We start from the raw sequence: 22338 nt of genomic DNA, 5'->3' as shown, positions 1-22338 counted from the left end.
TACTGCATGCAGAAACACTCCTTAATAGGCTGGTTGGAGTTAATAGGATACAGCAGCCAGTATAGCTCAGCAGTAATTTCCTTGTAACTTAATGCAGGGTTGACTTAACAGCTATGCATTCCTATTCAGGGTCTTTAACCTTGTTATATTAAGGAAAATGATACACAAACATTCTCACTTCTTCTAACACTGGTTCATCATGTTAGAACTGAAGAGAATGTTTTTGTCACTTCCCCAATAGGTACATGATGACTGTTCTGTTACATGTGGTAAATCAGTGCCTGCCAATTTTTAATCTCTTTGGTGTTTCCCCTGCCGTTTGTGCCTGGTTGAGTTCTCTTGGTTCCCTTCTGTAGTATAAGAACCTGTCCTTTTGGCCACATTTAGTGTGTGCTTAGTAGCTTTATTTCCCTGAAAGTAACCTGGAGAACATATTAATTTTTCTTCCCAAGCATGGAATGATTGTAGATTTCCGGTAGGCTCCATCACTGGTTTCTCTGACTACTGTGGCTTGATTTCGTCAGCTGTAACTTTCTGGTTGCTGCTTTCTCGGGATCAGATTGCTGAAGGGCAGTGCTGTCCTTCTGGAAGCCATTTAACTTTTGGTTGTGGTTTTAAAAAAAAAAAAAAAAAAGTTACATGGTGTACTACAAATACCGCATGACATCCATATTCAATGCCCTTTTATGGTGAAACTCTGTGTGTCTCCCCTACGTCTGTGTTCTAGTAAATGTGTGCACTCTTCTCTAACTACTGCATAAGTTTTCCACATTGGTAAGTCAATTAATGCCATATTTTCTGAGCAAGTCAGAATTTTAAACCCATTTTCTTCCTGATGCAAAGATATATATATATAGATAGATATGTCTGAAAAGACAGCCATAGAAGCTCCCCATCCCACACACCAACAAGCTTAAAGAATTGATAGTGCTTGCTTCCTTATTTAAAAATGTATATGAAACAGCCCTTGCACCATCTTGTCATGTTTAATCATGCTCCATTGTTTTTATATGCTGCAGTGGCAGTGTTTTACTGTGAAAATGCTATATGAATAGCAGACTAGAGAGGCTACAGTATAAAAATACATTTTGATAAAAATTCTATGAAGTAGAATCTTACTTTCTTCTCTCCAAGTAACAAATCACTGTGTGGAAGGCCAAACTTGTGTCTTTGTCATTATCACAATGAAACAAACCCTTTCCAGCCTTTTAAAAAACTGCTATTCTTTAAACAGCTGGGGGTAGAGGGATGGGGATGGTGATGATAATCATGGTGGGTAAATTACTTTCCCTTCAACAAAGGGGTTCATGAAAGTAGAAAATTCACTTAATCATGATGGTTTTACCCTATTAAATGACTAGTGTTTTTAAATAATTGATTTGCTTTGTTTGTGTAGCCTAGTCAGTTCTTTTAAAACTAACTATGGAAACATCTTTAAGTCTTCCACTTCTTAGCTGTGCTTTAAACAGCCATCCAGTTTAACTCAATTACATTAAATTGAGATCTTCTGATTTCATAGGTGACAAGAGATCCTACCTGCCACATGGCAACATAACGGGTGGACTATGGCAGTGTGATCTTGAGTAAATCACTTAACCTCAATGTGTCTCAAGCCATGTCTACACTACTACTTATTCTGGCAAAACTTTTATGTTGCTTGGGGGTGTGAAAAAACACCCCCTATGAGCGACATAAGTTTCACCGACATAAGTGGTAGTGTCACAACACTATGTCAGTGGAAGAGCTTCTCCCGCTGACATAGCTGCCACCGTCATTGAGGTGGTTTTATTATGTCAATGGGAGAGCTCTCTCCCCCATCGGCATAGAGCTGCTACACAAGAGATCTCTCTGCTGTAAGTTCACTAGTGTAGATATGGCATCAGTATCCCAATCTGTAAAATGGAGATAGTGTTTTCTTACACATTTTCACAAAGGTATTGTGAGGATAAAGTTTGCACATTGCTTCAAAAATGTAGATCGCTGCTTAAATGTTTAAATATCATTACTAAAATGAATGACACCCTTTTGGAAAAAAAAGTCTGTTAAAGCTGCCAGTGAGCATGAAGTCAAGTACCAGCATAAATGCACTGAATGTGTTCTGAATATTTGAAATTCAGGAAAGGGTCAAATCTGAAAGACATTCAAAATATAAAAAAGTATACTCTAGAAATGCTGTTTCCCAATTTTGCTTGCATATTTTATATATTGGTATTGCAATATCCTTATAAAGTCAGGAGGTAGCACTGACAAATTGTCTATCAAATACATGCCAGGCAGTCTGATATTGTGGAGGTAAGCTAAGTCTACAATCTTTTTGTGACTAGCAAGATTTATTTTTCAACCATCAGTTTAACATATGCAGAGAACTATGGAGTGAAGAAAAAGGGAAGTGTGTGATAGGCTATAGTTTATGCTTTTGAAAGGATCTATGCTTCAACCAGCTTACCTTGTGGGAGTGGGGGGAGGGGAAAGATCAAATAGTTCGGTGTGGCCTCCTTTGAGAGATGCCTGGCAACTTTTATGTGATCACTAGCTTTTGTGCTATTAAAGCAACAGACTCTTCTCTGATCTATTTGGACTCTTATCTCTCATCCATCACACCTATTGTAGCAAAAATCTTGAGTTAAGGTCAGGCTATAAGTAGCAGTGGTGGAAGCTGAATGATATACTCTACTATTTGGTGAACTAATTTCAATTCTCTTTTTATAATGATGTTAATCAACTCTCCAGGACTAAATGAGTGCCAAACGTTTCCTTTCTCTGCAATGTTATCTAACTACAAAGGTGCTAAGTAAAACCTTTTACTGTAACTACTTTCCAGGTATATTTTAGGAATTCTTCAGACACACATGATCGAGTGGTAAAACATAGCCATGGTCAGTTTTTTTTCAGGAAATTAAAACAAAGTTAGGCTTTGTCTACACTAGCACTTTTGTTGATAAAACTTTTGTCAGTCAGGTGTGACCGACACAAATTTCACCGACAAAAAAAATCAACGTGGATAGTGCTATGAAGGACCTTGGTCTGTTTAAACTCAGTCTTTATACATTTCAGCTTCTTTCTTTGTCTCCTGGTCTCCAGAAGACCCAGTTTGAACCAGTATGTGCAAGTTAACCCAGGGTGGTATCTTTCTGGACTTGTTTACAATCTTTGCAAATCTTTGCAAACATTGCGACTTTCAACTACCGAAGGCAAAATGTATCTGAAAAGCAATGTACCTGAAAATCACAAGTTTCCTCCTGAAACCTGTGCCTACTTAGCTAAATAGTGACTCTCATTTTTGTGAAGTTGGCCCAGGTTTGCTGTGGTCAAGTACAGATATATTTATGAAGCCCATGAAAAGTCAGAGATATTTCCAGCTCATTTCAGGCTAAAATGGCAAATAAAAGCTGACAATTATTTGACTAAAAGAAACTTTTTCAGGTATTGCTTTGTTTCCCCCAGGATGAAATCCTAGTAGGATCAATCTTAGTTGTAGACTGTGTGACATTGTTTCGTCTCAGCCAACTATGTTTAAATTATAGTAACCTAAATTTAGAAATTTGAGGAACCCTGCATTGTATGTAAATAACTATTTGCTTTTTTAAAATATTTATCTTCATTTACAATCAACAGAGCTGCAATTGTCAGCAATTTTTGGGGAAAAAAAGTGATTACAGTTAAAAGAGCAAATATGATATGCATTTTGTTTTACAATATTTCACGTAAAAAATTTTGTACCCAAAGTTTCTTGGTTCACTATAAATAAAAAGTGAATGATCTCTGGGCATAGGGAATATTTGAACATGTACTAGGAGGTGCCTTACCTTTGTCAACCTAGTCTGACCTTCCAAAGTTTCTTTTTTACCTGGGAGGAAACCTCGCACACCTGTAAACTCTGTGGCCTGAAGCCCGAGAGAGTATGTGTATGTCTAGACTGCAACTAGACATCTATGGTTGGCTCATGCCAGCTGGCTCAGGTTAAGTGGCTGTTTAACTGTGGTGTCGATGTTTGAGCTTGGGCTGGAGCCCAGGCTCTTAGACTCTGCTAGGTGAGAGGGTCCCAGAGCTCAGGCTGCAGTCCTAGCCTGAATGTCTACAGTGCAATTAACAGCCCCATTCACCTGAGTCAGCTGGCATGGGCCAGCCACAGGTGTCTAACTGCAGCATAGACATACCTGTGTGACAAGTTTGGGGCATTTTGGGTAAAAGGCAGTTAAGTTTTGAGTTTAAGGCAATAAAATGCTACTGTGGGAAAATGAAGGGACAAAACATGGACAGTAAATATGCATGGGGTCATCGTGATTAAGACTGCAGTCAGGCACCCTTGGGTATGGGGTCCTCAATAGCATTCAGCAGGGGGAGGGGGAGAGGGGAAAAAAGATTCCTCTCTTCTGCTGGGAGTGCCTCTTGGTGCTAAGGACTCTGTCAAGGGTCCTTGATACCCCCGGTCGCTCCCTAAAGAGCAGGGCAGAGGCAGCTTCAAGGCAACAGATGGCACAGAGCTGAGGTGGCTTTGAGGTGTGTCCTTTAAGGGAGTCAGATGCCCAGTCTACCAGGCTCCACTGAAGCCAATGAGCCAACCTAGGTCCAACTGGAGATACTTACTTAATTACCTTCCAGCTAACTTAGGCAGGTAACTAAGGAGCACCTGGGCCTAATGAAAAACTTGAGTAGTGCTCAATTAGAAAAGGTCCTGAGGAGAAAGGAAGCTCCCAGGGATAGTGAATTAGGCTGAAGCTCTCTAGGCAGGAAATTTGGGAAGAGACTGCAGAGCTCTGCAGGCAGCAGAAAAGCCAGTGGTCTTACAGCAGAAGCAATTTCTGCTGGACCCCAGAGATGATCGTTTTGGAGCTTAAGTTCTGTCTGAGCTATGAGATAGAGCTTTTAAATGACTGTACAGGTGCTCCTTTTCAGAAGGCTTTACTAAAGGGAGATACTCCACTGTAGAGTGTTTGGCTTGCTTCTCCCTGACCGGTGGTTTAAGTGATCTGTGTTATCTCATTGAGGGAGGGAAACTGAGGCAGACCACAGGGGAGACAGAGACTCAGATGAAAGGAAGTGTTCAGGAGGTAACAGTGTCTCTTGTATAGATGGACAGGGCAGAGATGAGATGAGGTGGCTTGGGTTAAAGCTGAAAAGACAGAGCAACAACCTACTTAAGGGACTCTGGTGTGGGCCTCTCCATCCAGCAGTTAAAAATGGAATCACTTAAGCTGGGTCAGGTGATAAAGCAGCACAGACAACAGTGACCTGCCAGGGCACTAATACGCCACCATCCCAGAACAACTAATGGAGCAGGTAGACTGCATCAGCCACTTACATCTTCAGAGAGGGTTTGAGGTAGGGACTATTGGTAAGGTAGCTGGGAGGGAGTGGAGTGGTCATCTCACCTATTATTGTTAGTTTATTAATTGTGGGTTTTCCTAAATTTATTCCATTGCCCCTTCCCAGCCCCAGATAAAGTTGTTGTGGGTTGTTTTTTTTTAAAACCCCTGGATTCATCTTGTGAGTGGGGATGTATTGCCCATCAAGATGGTGTGCCCGGGGTGTGTGTGTGTGTGTGTGTATGTATATATATATAATATAGCTTATCAGGTTTCTGGGTGGGAGCTCACACAAGTGTTTTGTCTTTAGAAGGAACCCCTAGAAATTAGAGTGTGGCCACTTTTGCTAGTGACAAGTCATGGGAGAAAGTTTACACATCCCTAGAGATTTAAAGCTCTCATTGAGAGTACACCAATCTTGGCCTACTGTATCATTGCACTATTGTCACTGAACTCCTGCTCTCCACAGGCCTGATCCAAAGTCCAGTGAAGTTGATGGGAGTTGTTCCATTGATTTTTGTGAACTTTGTATTAAGCCTTATTAGCTGTCTGTGAAGCCTGTCCCAGGGTTTAATTTGGTAGCTGTGAAGGATCTCAGCAGAGACTTCATAAATCACATCCATCTTTTTCTCAATGTAGTGCTCATTGATATGTAAATGCCAAAATATCAAGATACTGAAAATTTTTCATAGGTAATAAAATTCACATTATGTCTTTCATAAAACCTTGCTACAATCAAAAGGTATAACAAATATTTCCTACCAATATACTACATGTACAAGATACTCTTCCTTAATTTTAAGTTATTTGTGCCCGGTTTTTCATTGAGTGTGTTCAGTACCTGGAACATTTGGATACTGATCCCTTACTGGTGCCTCTAGGCACTTAACAAATGTTGTGTAGACATTGTCAGCAAGTGGTTCGGTCTTTAATAATAATAAAAAAAAAAATCATTGCACTGGCAACATTTTACTGACCATACAGTGGATCTGAGATAAAGATGAATCACAGCACTGGCAGCAATTCAATATCGAACCCTATGCTGCTAATGTACCTATATAGTACCTATGTAAAATGCATTATTATTAAAGCTGAAGATTTTCGTTAAGGTTGTAGACTGCAATGAGTGAGTGATGATTTGTTGTTGATGGTCACAAATGTATGTATTTAACTCAATCGGTTGACATGAATTGCAGCTATTACCCCCCTTTTTTCTTCTATTTGATTTTTGTCAGAATAAGAATGAAGTTCTCTGGTTACATACCAAATAATTACATTATGCACAGTATAATGGCATCGCCAATCTCTCCATAACTTCCCAGCAGGGTGACTCTTCCTAATCTGGAGGAATTGCTATATAGAAGAAGGTAATTTAGTCCCCAAACCATCAGCTTTTGGTGTCTTTGAGACTACTAGCAGGGCAGCCAGTTTGTCCCACTCACGTTACTAGTTTGGCCATGCTTCTTGTGATTATTGAATTAGCATTAAGGTTATAACAAGTGGTTTGGATAAAATGAGTGAACCATTAAGTTACTAATATGCTATGCTACAGTGATGCACATAGAATAAATAATGAAATAAAATAGGGGGAAAGGATTTTTCAGAAAAATCAGAATTTAAAACAAACCCCATGTATCACTAAGCTTTCTGGTTTTGGCTGGGACCAGAAGTTGATATAATTTAAAAAAGACACATACCAAAAGATAAGCAAACCTCCACTGAAGTCTGAACCATTTTATCTATCTCTATCAGTTTGTAATGTCCATATATTTCAAACATGAAAAACCCTCCTTGATCACTGCTGAAGTCTGAGCTTCCAGAGTCAGTTCCAATAAAATAACGGAAATAGTTCAAAAAAGCCAGTTACAAAATTTACAACCGGTCTCCAGCACAAAGAGCTTCACAGAAGGGTTGAATGTTTGTTCATACAGAATGTATAGAACTGTTGAACTTCACCCCTTCTAATCTAGTCTGATCTAGGTTATTCATATAGTTTCTTAAATTATGCTCACTTCTGTAGTCTCCAAATGCCTTCCATAGTGCACTAAGCAATGTGAGTAACAGCTGTCATGTTTCTTCTCTTCTCTTCTCCCTAGAAAGAAGTATGTACAGTAGAGTGGTGTTTTGGATGTTTAAAATATGTTAAATAATACACACATTCTTAGTAACGTGTGTGTAAGTTATAGAAGACAAAGAAATGCACTTTGCATTTGGAAAAGGTGGTGATCAGGTTTGTAATGATCCTTAGTTCATTCCACAATCTTAAACTCGGCTCTGATGGAACTCTGTCTCCCTCGCAGATGAGCTTTACTCTTACTGTCAAGATCTGTGTTGTGCCATAGGAGCAAAGTTATTGACCACAGTCTTCATCCCAGAACTTCAGTAATTGTCTTGGAACCCAATCTATTGATTGCCTTTAAAGATAAGTACCAATGCCTTGAACTTGATTTGAAGCCAGTGAAGGAGGAGAGGACAGGTTTTGATGTGTTTGCAGTAGCTAGTGTCACTAGCGAGATGCACTACAGCATTCTGTACTAGCCAGAACTTCTGATGTGGTGGAGGCTTTATGCCCAGGTATGTTACATTTCTGTCATACATACATACATACAGCTGAGAGGTGACAAAAGAATGAATAACTGAAGCTAGGTCACTGTCCACCAGGATGGGGCAGAGTCTCCCAGTCAACCCAAGATGATAGAAAATGTTATACATAAATAATGGCATAGAAAGTACAATGAAAGTCTGTGGATGATACCAAGATGGAGAGGGCTGCAATTGCTTTGGAGGAAGGATTAGAATTCAAAATGATCTGGAGAAATGGTCTAAAATAAATAGGATGAAATTCAATATGGACAAATTGTTAACTCACAGACTGGGATCTGCTATTAGTGTGCTCAGGAATTGACACGACTCTCGTTCGATAATGACAGAAAGGCTTTAATTACTATACTTATAAACATATCAAATGAGCCCCCAAACCAAAAGTCCAGTATATTTTAGCTGCAAAAGTAATTATCCTCACCAATGCAGGCAAGAGGCGGTGATGGTTTCTTAGCAGCTTCCCCGAGAGCCTGGATCCGTGGTCTCAGAAGGCAGCTGGGCAAGATGGTAGTTCTTCTCAGTTTCTTGTCAAGAGTGATTCCTCTTCTCTTGAAGCTTGCCTGCTTGCTTATTTCCATTGCTTCTCTTTTATATTCTTAAATCCAATGTTTTTCAAAGCATTTTGGTAATTTACATGAGTAAACACAGGAATTCCAGAAAACAATACAAGAAGGAGAGACCCATGTGCTTTAATTAGTGAAAAGGTGCTAGCCACCTAGATTTGTTCTTTAGTTTCAGTGTTCCACCCTTCAAACAAAGGGGGAATTGGGGTTGTTGTGATTAAATTGAGCAATACCTGGGGTGGTATCCAGCCATTATCTTTGATCACAAGGTATTTTGAGAGGTCTGGAGCCGTGGAGGTCTAGCACGCCCTGCATTTAACACATTTCTGTTTACTGCATAGATGAGTTACTCCCAGAGGATAAATTCATTAGGGAAAATGGTCCAGACAGAGAGGCAATTAATAAACAGTTACCTTAATGAAATAACAGACATACTTTGAGAATAGAAAGACAGCGTGGGTGTGTTGCAATGAGAAACAATCACCCCTTTTCAAAAGGGACTCCAGCCACCATTTCACATATTCTGTAATATGCACTTATTATTTTGGTAGTTTAATTTTATAAGTAGGCCCATCTTAGCTGAAATTTCACGGTCTACACAAATGCAAAGTACTATATTTAGGAAGGAATAATCAATTGTGCAAATGCAAAATGAATGCCTAGGAAAGAATATTAAGGAAAAAGATCGGGAGGTTATAGTGGATCACAAACTAAATATGAGTCAAGAATGTAATACTGTTGGAAAAAAAGCAAACATAATTTTGGGATATATTAGCAGGAGTATTGTAAGCAAGACACAAAAAGTAATTCTTCCTCTCTACCCAGCATTGATAAGGCCTCCGCTTCAGTGCTCTGTCCAGTTCAGAGCACCACACTTTGGGAAAGATGTAGACAAACTGAAGAACATCCAAAAGAGAGGAGCAAAAATGATTAAAGGTCTAGAAAACATGACCTACAAGGAGAGATTGAAAAAATTGGTTTGTTTAGTCTGGAGAAGAGATGGCTGAGGAGGGACGGAAGTCTTCAAGTTCATAAAAAGTTGTTATAAAGAGGAGGGTGGAATTGTTCTGTTGGTCCACTGAGACCAGGACAAGAAGTAATGGGCTTAAATTGCAGCAAGGGAGAGTTAGGTTAGACATTAGGCAAAACTTCCTAAATGTGAAGATAATTAAGCACCTGAACAAATTACCCAGGGAGGCTGTGGAATCTCCATTGTTGAAGGTTTTTAAGAATAGGTTAGACCAAGGATGGCCCAACTGTGGCTCTTTTATAGTTAAGGTGTAGCTTGCGGAACCCCCCACGTTCCCCTCATTCTCTGTATACCAGACTGTGGAGGGAGAGAAGCTTGGGGCTTCTGCCCTGTGGTGGGGGTAGGGCCTTCAGTCCTGTGGGAGACACATGCTGGGGCTCAGGGCTTCAGCCCCATGGGAGGTGCAGGTGGTGCTTCTCCTGGAGCTGAAGCCCTGAGCCCCGGCAGGGGTACCCAGCTCTCAAACTTCTGAAGATTATCATAAGGGGTCAGTAAGTTTGGCCACTCCTGGGTTAGACAAACACCTGCTGGGGATGGCCTACCTAATACTTAGTTCTGCCTCAGTACAGGGAAGTGGACTAGATAACCTGTCAAAGTGCCTTCTAGACCTCCATTTCTATGATTCTATGTGAGGAAATATAGGAGCACGCCTAAGCTACAGACTGAATTGACCAGTTGTGGGTGTGAGCCTTCAATCAAAGGAGATGATGCTATGGCTGCAAATTCTTCAAAATTATTTCTTCTGCCTATCAGCACCACCTTTCTTTTGCTCAGATACAGCTTCAGCCAACTGTTCTTCTTCATATGTTGGTCTTGTACCAGCACTGGGCCATCATGCTAGTAGTGACATGGTCATATATGATAAAAGATAGGTAAAGCTGTGTGTTACCTGCATATTGCTTTTCAAGTCATTTGCTCTATGTTTAAGGTCCACTATCCATGTTTCATAATTATTTTCAAAAATTCTTAAATCATGGATATCTGAGTATATTAACATTAACTTAATGGCAATATGTTCAGATTAATGATTTGCATCCTACTTTGATTATTTAATTCACTCCAAACTACAATAGGCTGTAAATTTTAAATAGTGGACCTTAAACATAGAGCAAATGACTTGCAAAGATTTTTAGAGCATTTTAGTATTTTGTGAAATAACATTTGAAGTATGGCCATCTACCAGCAGTTTAAAAGGGCGTAGAAGGTCAAGCGTAATGGCTTTTACTTGATAAAAGGTCATATTTTAATATTTTAAAGTAAATTTTCAGTTTAAAAAATGCAGTATTTTTTCAGCCATCACAGTTGAAAATATTACTCAAAACAAAACTCAGTTTTCAGTCACTACTTACTGCACATTATCAAAAGGGTGACTTCTCATTGTACTTCTCTAAATACAGTGCTGAGCTTCTTGCAAAGGATTTAAAACTCTCACAGATTGTAGATCTTATGGGGCACGTATGTGGAGGTCAAGTGTAAAGGGAGATTTTCAAACACACAAAGGGAAATAGGCTTCCAACTCCCTTTGACAGTCAATGGGAACCGAGCCCTAATGCCCATTTGTGCCTCTGAAACTCTCCTCCCAGAAGGATTGCACACAACTACATTGTGAGCACAAGTTAATTAATTACATGTGCAAATGGATAGACAAATGCCTGCATGTATGCACTGTAAACAGATTTTCATATGCTCGTACACTTGCATATTTTTTGCATATCTTAGTCTTTACCTTTTGATATTTAGTTCCCAATTCTTTGCAATAGCCTATTTCTCAAAAATATAGCTGCACCAACAAACTATGTGTGAGACCAAATAAATAGCTAAATGTATGGTTACCAACTTGGTCCCATGAGGACACATTTATGTGGGCAGGGTCAATGCCTTACTTATGACCTAAGTCATATTGTACTCAGCTTCTGCGTGGGAAATCTGATGTCAACTCAGTACATTTCACCAGCATTTAATTCACATATTTTAAAACTGATGTTTAAGGTTATATGCAAATTAGCCAATTACTTAAGTTATAGAAAATGTCATACTCGGAGCAACACTTAACATGGCAACTATTGTGCCACCTGTAGCAACGGCTATCCTTTTAGTTGTTAGAAGAAACCTTCACGTATTTATACATTGGTGCAATGAGAACATAAGAATTAAAGCCAAATAGTGATGAGAGGAGAAAACAAGCTCTCTGTATCAAACAGGACAGAGATCGAGTTACTTAGCAATTAAAACAATAATCACTTCATCTACAGATGCTGAGTTACAGGAAGTAATGTTTCTTTCCATTTCTCCACAGGATTCACTGCTGAGCAACAAGAAAACAAAGATATTAGAATACTATATAAAATGTGACTTTAGTCTACATCAGCGGTTCTCAACCTTTTTTTCCCTGTGTGCCACTCGGGGGCGGAAAAAAAGGGGGGGGGTTTCACAGCGGGCTCCATGGCAGGAACAATGCCCTCCGCCAAAACCCTTCTGCCGTTTCCCCTTTTCGGCAGCAGAGTTTTGCGAGGGTGGGTGGGAGGGCCCTTCTGGCTGCGGCGGATTTGGCAGTGCGGTACGGCTCACGTACCACCCAGCCTTCTTCGGCGTACCACCGGTTGAGACCCGCTGGTCTACATGAAGGCATGCCACAAGACCTAACGGACATGTTGAGAATCATCATACCCGCTAGTTCCTTGTAGGATCTGGACAGGAATAGCTATGAACATAACTGTCTTTTGAGTTTGCAATGTCAAATCACACTGAAATACAGTAAAATATGGTTCAGAAGAAAGTATATGTATATGATAAAACTGTAACATGGACTGGTTCTGAATGTGATAACCAGAAAAGAGTAGGTCCGCTTGTGTTGTAATAATAAACATTATCTAAGAAGAGTTGGCTCATAAAAAAAAAAAAAAAAAAACAAAAGAACTTCCCCACATTCTTTCAAAACCTGCATTCCAGTTTTAGTTTTTCCTTCTGTAGACTTTACCTACAATTTTGTTTCAAAATCTTTGCAGTCACCATCTTTGCCTTAATTGTTTTTGCATGTTTTCCATAAACACAGCAAAATACATACCTTCAGCTTGAATGACTTCTATTTGAGATTACATACTTTTAGCTTCTTTGTTTTCCATAATCTCCATAAAACAGAGAGAGCAGAGTGTTTGTGACTAACTTCCTAATAACATGCATCTTGACCTGAACATCTGTCCCAAAAGGCAGGCAGGAGTATTCCTTAAATTTAAAGGTGCAGAAAACAATCCATATACAAAATCAAAACCTCTAATTAAATTTACATAGATATGTACATCACAATGTAAGAAAATTAATATTGTAAATATACATATCTGTAAAAAATGTCCAGTGAGGTATAGACGAGAGAGAGGATCCAAAATATTGTGATAAGTTTTTCAACTAGGTAGTAATGGGGCATTGGAGGAGAGATTTTAAAAATCTCACAAGCGGGACAGGTCTATCAAAGTGAGCAGGAAGAGACATTTATTTGGTCCTATCAGTTATTAATCTTCTGAGAATTTAATCTTCTAGCCCTTAAGGTTGCCAAGATAATTTCTGAATGATAATTGGTGCAGTGCTGACTTCCTGAGTTATGTGAACCGTGTATCGTCACTGGCTACACAAACAGTATATATGTGTGTGCATGCTCAAGGGGACAGTGGGCTGCAGCTAATACTAAAGTCCATAAACCGGGTAATATTTTCCATTCTCCAAACCTCTGTATTGGTCTTCCCATACAAAAGCAGCATACAGAAGATTTTTGCAAGGGAATAGAATTTGATCCTTTAATTCTGCACAATGATTTTATTATGAATTATCTATGGTTTTAGTCACTGTGTGGTTTTATAGAATTAAGTGCAAGATGTAATGTTGCATTTGCTTGTTTCCCGTCCAAAACTTGATATTTTACACTTTAACTCCAGTGAGTGGACCAATTCAGCTTATCTTTGATATCAGGTATTTCTTTTTCCATTCTGGAAAAACATTATACACCTGAATTTCATTTAAGCATAATGAGAGAGCAGAGTAGTTTTTAGTCTTTGCTGGATGATATTTGATCAGCTGTGCAGATGAAATGAAATAAAAAGTTAAAACCCTATAAACACTTCTGTTGCAGTTACACAGTAGTTGCCCTAATATTTTGTTTTGAAAGTTAACATGTACTGAGTTACAGTAATGAAATCTCCTGTGGTATTTCCTCTGCTTCTAACAGGAAATATAGCAAGAAAGGCAAATTCACTGTGCCGTTGTATGGTGACTCTTATTCTTTTTCAAAGCTTTTTGGTGACAATGCCTTTATTTGAGCATAGGCGTGGAGCCACAAAAAGACTTAGGTGTTGTGGCAAGTTTTTAGGCACCTTGAAGATCACTGGATCACATAGCCTGAGTTAGACATCTAGGCTCCCTATATGATGCATGGGGAGGGGGAGATGCCTGAGAATAAGATCTACAAATGCAGCATGCTAGGCAGCGCCTGGCCTAAGCTAGCCAATGGGAGATGCTGATGAGAGAGGTGTGTCCTAAGCCCCACCTTTCTCATGGAGTTTGGCACCTAAATCTGCTTGCAATCCACAGCCAGAAACCTGTCTCCTTGAGTCAGATGGCTTAGATACCTAAGCCATTTCTTGAGAGAACAGCTCAGGTGCCTGTCTAACTCCACACAAAATGACTGGGGGGAGGAGGAGGCACAGAAGCACCCATTTTCACTCCTCCTCTGGTCCAATTAAGGGGTAGGGAAATCCAGTTCAAATCCCATCTCATCAGGAAGAGGAAGGAATCAAAGCGGTGTCTCCTACAAGTGCTCAGTGCATGCCTACCAGATAGGCATTTCCCTCTTCCCCCCATTGCCCTATCTGCACCTGATTTGAGGATGCTTTGGGGCTGAGGCATGAGTGAGGCACCTGGATGCCTACCTGAGGCAGCAGTGCATGTGCCCAGGGGCAGAACCTTTATTGCCTAAAGCAATTTAAGTGAAAATTTTAAGTATTTTTACGTGTGGAGTGAGTTTAGGCACTTATGGGGTTAGGCAGCAGTTGAGCAGGGTGTATTTGGATCACAGTAGCACCTAAATCCCTTTTAGATCTGGGCCGTAGTAACTAGAACTATTTGTTAAGTACTAAATTTCCCACACAGTATCCCAAAAAGCATTTCCCAGTTTTTGTTGGAAACTTTTTTTCATACATTAGTAGAGCTGGATTAAAATTTGTAAGATTGGCCATATAAGTGTGATGCCCTACGTGTGGTCATAGCCAATAGCTGATACTTCAAAGAAAAGTAAAACAAACAAATGTACCCCTCCAGTTTTATTTATTTTATCTTATGGGTGATGCAGTGGGGCAGAGCCCCACTGTAATCAGGAAGGTATTAAAAAGCTCTTTTGGGCACAGTCCATCTCACCCTGGTGACCTTGAAGATGGGCTAGTCCTTTAAAAGGGAGGATCCTGGCTCCATCCAAGCTGGCACGCTGAAGGATCAGGACTACAACTGAGTTCTCCGGCCCCTGGAAGCAGAGGTTACTGAGCAGGGAAACCACCTCAGAGCCTTGCCCCTTCCCACCCCCCCTCAGAGCCTTCTCAGAAAGGAGAAAAGCCACTTCCTTTCTGTTCTACATTTTCTACCTAGCTTCCCAAAAGTCCAGGCTTTGCCTTTTGTGGGCTGTGGAAGCATACTGACCTTTTGCGTAGACTGCTTTAACACCCACCCACACCCAGTCAAGGGACAGATGGAGGGGCTGTGTCCTGGGCGCGCACAGAGTGGATGCTGCTTTTCTCCCCAAGGGGGTGCTAGGGAGGTATAGCCTATTACAAGCCGGAAAGTGCTTTTTGTGTCTGGCAAAATAATGTAATGTATGACTGGAGCATGAGATCTGTTTATCCTTAATTTAAATGCGTCTCTGTAAATATTATTCGGTATAAAATTAGCCAAACATATTTAAATTCAACCATATCATCTGACTGCGACAGTGAATTCTATGGGCTGATTAGATCCTTTATGAATATATACTTCTTTTCATTCTCCCTTTGTTGTAAATTTACCAGACGTTAATTTCACTGAGTGAGACTTTATCCTTTTAATATAGGACCGTATAAAAAGGAGATATTGAACAGTTTCCTTTATAAACTTATGACCCTCAATCAAGTGCCTACAAACTCTTCCTGATAGTGCTACCTTATCAGTTAATGGTGTGCTCTAGGAAGTCATCCCTTACTGAGAATGGGTTGGATAAGATGATCTAACAGGGCTTTTCAATTTTTAACTTATTTGATATCCAGCCCTACCAAATAACCACATTAGCTTGATCTTTCTACAAAAAATGATTGGGATGAAATAACTAACAGTGACAACACATCAATTTCTTTCTTAAACTTTACAGTTAATGTTGGGTTGAGATGAATATATAAGGTTCACACAGCTTGGAGATGTTCTTTTAAGATGCATTGATGCAGTCTCAGAAGGAGAACAGTAGTGGCCTCCCTATATGTTGAACCTTCCATGGCAAGTTTGGAGCTGGCAGGATTTCACCCTAAGTACATAATTAAAATTACATACTCACTGAATCCTATACCAATAGTCTTTAGAACAATTGTTCTCATGTAAGGTTAAAAATTCCTTTGGTCTCTTTAACTTTTATCCTTCACCAATATTGTTTTACACATTCAGCTAATGCATCCATTTGAAATGCTTCTCGTAATGATGCTGAGTTTTATGTTTTTATTATTGTGGTTTAGTTTAAGTACTGGACTATTATTTAATTGCACACTTGAATCCACCAATCTACCCTTTTTCTATTTATTTTTTAACAGACTTTAAAAAGTTCCTCAGTTGAAATAGTATTTTGATTTTTAGTCAGTTCCCTTTTATTAGTTATGAAGTATTTATTTGGGTTTTGGGACTCATTTACTATAGTTATGCACTGAAATAAGTAGAGACAAAATGAGATGTATAGTATTAGCACAAAAATCACTCTTGCTTCGTGTGAGTAGCTGAAATGTACTATGCACGACTTGGTTTCTTAATCCAGTGAACAGTGATGTCTTATAACAGTGATGTCTGGGAACTACTCTGGTTTTCTCTATCTTTTTAAAAAGCTAAAATGTAACAGTATTTTGGTATTGGGAGATGGGAATTGTGAGTGTCTAATGTTATATATTTTTGCATTTACTTACTACTTTTATTTTATTAAAAACAAATTATTCTTGAAGTCATAAGCCTTTTTCTTAAGACACTCAGGTGAACACTAGAGAAGGAATCTTATAAATATAGCTTAGCCTATAAAGTTTCTTAATATGTGTTTAGGAAATAGATACTACATTTTAATTTCAGTAAGATTCTTCATTGCCTTGCATTTTGTGTGGTTGCTTGCACCCACTTTGCATATGTATATTGGATACTAAATAGTACTAATCAGATATGATAGCGTTTTGCCCCACAGGATTATATTAATAGATTCCAAAGCCAAAAAGGACAGTTGTGATCATCTAGTTTGACCTTCTGGATAACACTGGCTACAGGATGTCCCCAAAATAATCAAGACAGAGCATATATTTGAAATAAATATATCCAATGTTGACTTAAATGTCCAGTGCTGGAGAATCCACCATGACCCTTGGTAAATTGTTCCAGTGGTTAATCACCTTCACTATTAAAAACTTATGCCTTATTTCCAATGCGAATTTGTCTAGCTTCCACGTCCAACCATTGGATCTTTTTAAACATTTATCTGCTAGGTTGAAGAGCCCATTATCAAATATTTGCTCCCCAAACAGGTACTTATAGATTGTGTTCAAGTCACCCCTTAACCTTCCTTTTGTTAACCTTAATAGACTGAGCTCCTTCAGTCTGTCACTATAAGGCATGCTTTCTAATCATTTAGCCATTCTCATGGCTCTTCTGTGCACCTTCTCCAATTTATCAATGTCATTCTTGAAATATGGATTCCAGAATTGGACACTGTATTCAAGCAGTGGTCACACCAGTGCCAAATGCATAGGTAAAATAACCTTTCTGCTTCTACTCAGATGCTCCTGTTTATGCACATGGGGATCACATTAGCACAGAATTGCATCAGGAGCTCATGTTTAGCTGTTTATCCACCATAACCCCATTTTTATTCAGACTTACTGCTTCCAAGGATAGGGTCCCCTGTCATGTAAGTATGGCCTAAATTGTTTGTTCCTACAGATTAACATTTACCCATATTAAAACACATTGCTTGTTGCCCAGCTTACTGAGGAATCCAGCTCACTCTGTACCAGTGACCTCAGTAATGTACTGCTTCCCCCAATCTTTTTGTCATCTGCAAACTTTATCAGTGATTTTTGTTTTTCCAGATCATTAAGAAAAATTTTAAAATAGTGTATGTCCAAGAACTGATCTCTGCAGGACTCCACTGGAAACACACCTGCTTAGTGATTGTTTGCCATTTACAATTGAATTTGAGAGTTACCAGTGTGTGCCATGTTAATTTTGTGTCATTCTAGTTTTTAATCAAAATGTCATGCACTACCAGATCAGATGTTTTGCTTTACAGAAGGCTGAGTATATAACATCAATCAAATTTGTAATCTCATTTAAAAAAAATCAAGACAGGATCTATTTTTCATAAACCCAGTTGATTGGCATTATATTAACCTCCTTTAACATTTTATTAATAGAGTCCCATATCAGCAACTACACTTTCCTAGGATCGATGTCAGACTGAGAGGCCTATAATTACCTAGGTCATCCCATTTACCCATTTTAAATATTGGCACAACATTTGCTTCCTTCCAGTCTTTTGGAGTTTCCTCAATGTTCCAAGACTTATTGAAAATCAACTTTAATGGTCCAGTGAGCTCCTTAGTCAGCTCTGTTTAAAACTCTTGAACGCAAGTTATCCAGGTTTGCTGATTTTAAAATATGTAACTTCAGTAGCTGCCCCACTAAGGCAGCAAAGAATGAGGCTCAGTGTGTTTGAAGATTTACTGGACTAGAAAGTCACAAGCCCTGCCCCAAACTGCTCACAATTGATATCCAATAAAGGGAAGAATTCAGACTCTTCTCCTCTATCTGATGACGACATACGCTCAAGTTGCTGAGGTATTGCAGATGTTGTGAGTGACATATCTGAGGTGTTCCTAATGTTTCTATCTGACAGTCCTGTCTTTTTTACAGCAATAGCCGTTAAAGAAAAATTTGCAGGAGCAGAAGTTGGGAATTTGGCCACATGAGGGGGAAAAATGCATGGAAGAAACTGCAATACAAATGTTTAGCTGCTTCATATATACTTCTACAATTATTTTCAAGATATGTTTCTCTACTTTCTAATGTGTATTTAGTATGATGGGACACATGAGCTGTTTGTTATTCTGTAATTTCCTGTGTACAGATGTCTTAACTCTCTAAGAACATAAAGCAAGAGGAGCAGCAGAGGAACAGAGAACAAAACCTGCCAAACAACAAAAGATGAAATCTTGAGTCTGGGATTATTTTTTCATTGCTGAAGTTCATTAAAGCTGAAGACATCAATTTGCTCTGTGGAACAGGAAGGCATGCCTGCCCCTTTAGTGAGTATTAACATACTCTCAGCTTCATTGAAGTGAAAAAAATCCAAACTTTTGGACAGAAAGATCCCAGTGGTGTATTAGTGATCGGGAAGGAAGGAAATAATGCCTGGGACAAGGTTGAGGAGAAGGATCTCCAAAAGGAAGGAATGTACCCTTACTGTCAAGATCTGTTTTCCCAACCAGTCATCATTGTGGGTGGAAAAGAGGACTTGAGAAATGAGGATTTTCCATGAAAGGTATATTTTAGTGTTCTTTATTACACTCATTTCTCTGTGTGTGTTGTGTATTTGGGCAGGGATGGGTCTGGGATCTTGATGTAGTGATTCATAGAGTGATGGCCATTGCCTGTTTTGGTAAGAACTGATGTAGTCACCAGTAAAAGCAGCAAGTTTTTCATCTTCTATCTCCCTCAGTCAGTGAGCTGATTAACAGCTGAAAGACCAAACATTTCTCTTGCAAGGAACCAGCCCATTACCGCCTTCCTATTATCACCAGATAATCAAATTTCTGTTTCTGCTAGCAATCTGTGTATCAGGACTGCTACCATGTTAGTTGTGGTGGTGTTGGATAGCTGTAAGAACAAATTCCTTGGGGATCCCTGCAGTCCGCTGTCCACCAAATGCCATTGTAGCTGTCACCAAAATGGTGTCCAAATGGCAAAGTTTAAAAACATACCCCAACAGAGTTGCTGCCAGTTCAAAAGCCAGACCTGTTAATTGTCAGTAAGGGTAAATAAACCTCATTCCTCAAGGCCCCAAGTGTTAGAGGTGACAGTCCCCAGATTGATGATTTACCTACTCATAGATGTAACAACTGGATGTAAATGGGAAGAGGTGGTATTGTTGCCCAGCTTTCAGGTAGGGGGTGGGGAGGAACACTGTCTCCCACTCTCCTTTCCTGCAACTTTGATCTTGTGTTGGATGATAGGGAAGGGAAGACAGGATCCAGCCCTAAATGCACTGCTCTGAACAGCAGGATATGCATCTATCCTGTCCATCCTACATGGTGTTGCCTAGCAGAAGGGGATATTTCACTCAAGCTAAAAGGCAGAATCAGTGCCTAACTCAGTCAATATGGGAAACCAGAGGAAAGGATCCAGAATAGCTCCTGAAGTCTGCACTCTTGGACAGCAGAAGAAACTCTTTCCCCCAAGCCTGGAGACCATGAGACAAGGCAGAGGAAGGTATTGCTGTAAGGACAGGCATACTATATTGGGGAGACTGGTCCCAAAAGGATTGGAGAGGAGGAACAGAGAGCACAAAATCCAGGGGGATACACTGGATGACACAGCCTTGGGTGGAGTGACACAGTGGAATAGTGCACTGGGCATACAGCACATGGGCTGGGGACTGGAAGGGGAGACACATTGCTATCTACATACAGGCATGATCAATCACACCCACCCATATGATCATCTTGGTATAAACATAGCACATCGTGTTACTGGTGGGCTTTTTGTTGGTAAGGAAGTGAACTCATTTGCAGAGGCAGATTCCTGTTCCACCAATTTTTAGGTCTAAAATTGCTCGGTGGTACTCTTCTCATCCTCACCCTTTTGGTGGTGGAGGTGATAGGAGGCTGCAATTATGAACTTTTCAATGCCTTACTATAGACACATAGCAAGATGTTCAGAGGTATCCCTGATGTTCGTATGTACCTTATATCTTATGGAACTTTTTGCCAGTGTCCTCCTCTACAATCTCTCTCTCTCCTTTGCTAATGCTGCTCATTTTAATAATTGTATTTTTTTCTCACCTCCTCATCAACAACTTCATTCCTTTCTTAACCTATCACTACCTAATCCATAAAGAAATTTCAAAATGGCTGCCAAAGCACTTGCAGCATGTGTGTTCTTCCAGATATTAATTCATTCTAGAATTTACAATGTGTCCATGAATATTCTTGCAAATAAAATTTAGGTGCAGTTAGATACTTGTAAATAAGACCATAGAAGGGATTGTGGAAGCAGGAACAAGGTTTCATTTTAAGATGTTGCTCATTCTATAATTGCCAAGTAATTGTTGCCTCCCTCCCCCATCCCCCTGTAATGCAGTAACTATAAACATTTTCATCATTCTCCTCCCCCCCCTCCTTTTTTTGTGAGGTTATTTTTAAGGATTTGCATAATGGAGTTAGTAAGAAAAATATTTAAATATGAAATATTTAATGCTGGATTTATTAAAGTTGTTGTAGACTGGCATGCACGTTAAACTATCCTGGCTTGTGCCAATTAGTGACTTCATTAACTATTACCACTTTTCAATACTTTTTTCTTCTTAGTAATATTAATGTCAAAGTAATTCACAAGTGTATGAAATTAAAAAAGGGTATGTGAGTTACAAATATTGAAGTGGTAATTACATTACTTGTAAAGCATTTAGTGGGAAATGTATACAGTAATTAATACTGTAGTCCCGTACGTTTCCTTTCAAGTGATCTAGGGATAAACACTGAATAAATTAATTACTTTTTCTCAAGAGATAAAGTAATTTCTGCCTTTCTAAAGAACAAGTTGAAAGTATGTTTTAATGTACAACCATAACCATTTTGCTACTGCATTACAATTATCCAAGTTTTTTTAAGAGAAAACATACTTGATGTATTAAAGTCAGCAATTATCAACCTACACTGACACTCATTAGTCGGCAGGCATGTTTTATTTTATTTCTGAAAGCCTAGCCGGCAAAACAAAATTGTTCAATAAGTGAATCAATTCACTTATCCCTGAGTCACTGGTAAGAATGCAATCATAAAAGTTACAGTGTGTGTCTGTTCTCAGCCTCTGGGATGAATCATACTTTTCTTATCACTTCTCCCTATGTTCCATGTTGGTTCAGTATCTTTGTTCAACTTTTCTTTACCATTTTAGCCCTTCCACTACTTTATCTACAGAATCCCTTGTTCAACCAACACTTTCTGTTTGGAGGTACAAACCAACACCCAATGAGGCCAATAGAAAGGCTCCAATTTATTTATATGGGCATTGTAGAAGTCCCTAGTTGATTTATATCATCCTTAAAATCAATTCTTCCCTCTTTTCCCTGTGTTTAGAAACCTTAGTCCATGCCTTGGTCATCTCTTACCTTGACCAGCCTCCTGTCCTGTTTTTGAGCTCTTTTCTCTCCAGTCTATCCAAAATGCCATAGTTAAAATAATCTTTCTCCTGCTTCTCTGCCCCTCCCCTCTTAAGCCCTCCATTGATTCCTGTCCTTTTCCATGTCAAATTCATTTCTTCGTCTTTATCTTTAATTGTCTCATGGCTCCACCCATACCTGCGCTTCAGTCCTTAT

At 39.3% G+C, this 22338-nt stretch overlaps 1 long non-coding RNA gene across 3 annotated transcripts in view; it reads left to right on the top strand.

Annotated features, from left to right (window-relative positions):
• The window catches only part of LOC137156782 (uncharacterized), a 119085-nt gene that overhangs the window by 11284 nt on the left and 85463 nt on the right, over window positions 1-22338 (top strand). The window contains exons 2-3 of one of the 3 annotated variants that reach the window (XR_010920885.1): window positions 18871-19284; window positions 19976-20231. This is a non-coding gene — a long non-coding RNA (uncharacterized lncRNA). Of the gene's footprint in view, window positions 1-18870; window positions 19285-19975; window positions 21378-22338 lie in introns of those variants that run through there. The other 2 variants (XR_010920886.1, XR_010920887.1) reach the window with 2 other exon arrangements.

This window comes from Emydura macquarii, unplaced genomic scaffold, assembly GCF_026122565.2.
Source record: "Emydura macquarii macquarii isolate MOO-44397 ecotype Brisbane River unplaced genomic scaffold, CSIRO-AGI_Emac_v2 contig_1477, whole genome shotgun sequence".
Lineage (NCBI taxonomy): Eukaryota > Metazoa > Chordata > Testudines > Chelidae > Emydura > Emydura macquarii.
The sequence above is the reverse complement of the archived record's forward strand: the minus strand, read 5'-3'. Positions and strand labels throughout refer to the sequence as shown.